A 2,947-nucleotide genomic window follows, 5' to 3' on the forward strand; every position below is an offset into this window, starting at 1 on the left:
TAAAAACAAATGGGCTTTTATAAGGGGATAGCGTAGCTCAGCGGTACGGTCTTTGCTTGTAAGTAAAAACAAATGGGCTTTTATAAGGAGGTAGCGTAGCTCAGAGGTCTTTGCTTGTAAGTAAAAACAAATGGGCTTTTATAAGGGGATAGCATAGCTCAGCAGTACGATCTTTGCTTGTAAGTAAAATCAAATGGGCTTTTATAAGTTGATAGCGTAGCTCAGCGGTCTTTGCTTGTAAGTAAAAACAAATGGGCTTTTATAAGGAGGTAGCGTAGCTCAGCGGTACGGTCTTTGCTTGTAAGTAAAAACAAATGGGCTTTTATAAGGGGATAGCGTAGCTCAGCGGTACGATCTTTGCTTGTAAGTAAAAACAAATGGGCTTTTATAAGGGAATAGCGTAGCTCAGCAGTACGGTCTTTGCTTGCAAGTAAAATAAAATGGGCTTTTATAAGGGGGTAGCGTAGCTCAGAGGTCTTTGCTTGTAAGTGAAAACAAAATGGCTTTTATAAGGGAATAGCATAGCTCAGAGGTCTTTGCTTGTAAGTAAAAACAAATGGGCTTTTATAAGGAGGTAGCATAGCTCAGATGTCTTTGCTTGTAAGTAAAAACAAAGGGCTTTTATAAGGAGGTAGCATAGCTCAGAGGTCTTTGCTTGTAAGTAAAAACAAATGGGCTTTTATAAGGGGATAGCGTAGCTCAGCAGTACGGTCTTTGCTTGCAAGTAAAAATAAATGGGCTTTTATAAGGGGTAGCGTAGCTCAGAGGTCTTTGCTTGTAAGTAAAAACAAATGGGCTTTTATAAGGGGATAGCATAGCTCAAGGGTCTTTGCTTGTAAGTAAAATCAAATGGGCTTTTATAAGGGGATAGCGTAGCTCAACGGTCTTTGCTTGTAAGTAAAATCAAATGGGCTTTTATAAGGGGATAGCGTAGCTCAACGGTCTTTGCTTGTAAGTAAAATCAAATGGGCTTTTATAAGGGGATAGCGTAGCTCAACGGTCTTTGCTTGTAAGTAAAATCAAATGGGCTTTTATAAGGGATAGCGTAGCTCAACGGTCTTTGCTTGTAAGTAAAATCAAATGGGCTTTTATAAGGGGATAGCGTAGCTCAACGGTCTTTGCTTGTAAGTAAAATCAAATGGGCTTTTATAAGGGGATAGCGTAGCTCAGCGGTACGGTCTTTGCTTGTAAGTAAAAACAAATGGGCTTTTATAAGGAGGTAGCGTAGCTCAGAGGTCTTTGCTTGTAAGTAAAAACAAATGGGCTTTTATAAGGGGATAGCATAGCTCAGCAGTACGATCTTTGCTTGTAAGTAAAAACAAATGGGCTTTTATAAGGAGGTAGCGTAGCTCAGCGGTACGGTCTTTGCTTGTAAGTAAAAACAAATGGGCTTTTATAAGGGAATAGCGTAGCTCAGCAGTACGGTCTTTGCTTGCAAGTAAAAATAAATGGGCTTTTATAAGGGGGTAGCGTAGCTCAGGTCTTTGCTTGTAAGTGAAAACAAAATGGGCTTTTATAAGGGATAGCATAGCTCAGAGGTCTTTGCTTGTAAGTAAAAAAAATGGGCTTTTATAAGGAGGTAGCATAGCTCAGATGTCTTTGCTTGTAAGTAAAAACAAAGGGGCTTTTATAAGGGGATAGCGTAGCTCAGCAGTACGGTCTTTGCTTGCAAGTAAAAATAAATGGGCTTTTATAAGGGGGTAGCGTAGCTCAGAGGTCTTTGCTTGTAAGTAAAAAACAAATGGGCTTTTATAAGGGGATAGCATAGCTCAGAGGTCTTTGCTGTAAGTAAAAAACAAATGGGATTTTATAAGGAGGTAGCATAGCTCAGAGGTCTTTGCTTGTAAGTAAAAACAAAAGGGCTTTTTTAAGGGGATAGCATAGCTCAGAGGTCTTTGCTTGTTAGTAAAAACAAATGGGCTTTTATAAGGAGGTAGCATAGCTCAGAGGTCTTTGCTTGTATGTAAAAACAAATGGGCTTTTATAAGGGGATAGCGTAGCTCAGCAGTACGATCTTTGCTTGTAAGTAAAAACAAATGGGCTTTTATAAGGGGGTAGCGTAGCTCAGAGGTCTTTGCTTGTAAGTAAAAACAAATGGGCTTTTATAAGGGGATAGCGTAGCTCAGCAGTACGATCTTTGCTTGTAAGTAAAAACAAATGGGCTTTTATAAGGGGGTAGCGTAGCTCAGAGGTCTTTGCTTGTAAGTAAAGACAAATGGGCTTTTATAAGGTGGTAGCGTAGCTCAGCGGTCTTTGCTTATAAGTAGATAGTATGCACTTGGCAAAGAAGCTCACAACATTGCCATCCGGATTATAACGGACCAATACACAAAAGTATGTGTAGCCATGAACTTTTATAGTCTGGTTAATACAGTTAAGTGAGAATTACTCATAAACGTGGATAGCAAAATAATAATAATAATAATAATAATAATAATAATAATAATAATAATAATAATAATAATAATAATAATAATAATAATAATAATAATAATAATAATAATAATAATAATAATAATAATAATAATAATAACAAAAATCCAAGTGACGCCAACTTCATTCTATCTATAGATAGAATGCGCTTGGCCAAGGAGTTCAAAACATTGCCATCCGGAAGTATAACGGACCAACACACAAACTCTGTGTAACCATGAACGTTTATAGTCTGGTTAATACAGTTTAGTGAGAACAACTCACAAACGCGGATGGCAAAAAACAATAACAAAGGCCCGAGTGACGTCATCTGCATACTATCTATAAGGGGGTAGCGTAGCTCAGCGGTACGGTCTTTGCTTCGTACCCGAAAGGTACCGATTTCGATCACCCGCCGCTGCGCTGTGTGGCCTTGAGCAAGTCACCTCGCCTTAGCTCAATTTGCGGCGCTGTGGGTTATCACAGTCTTCCCTTGGAATAGACCCTAGAGACAAACTTCTATAGATAGTTCGAA

Source organism: Berghia stephanieae, chromosome 13 (assembly GCF_034508935.2).
Source record: "Berghia stephanieae isolate SIO BIC M18660-M18661 chromosome 13, UCSD_Bste_1.3, whole genome shotgun sequence".
NCBI lineage: Eukaryota > Metazoa > Mollusca > Gastropoda > Nudibranchia > Aeolidiidae > Berghia > Berghia stephanieae.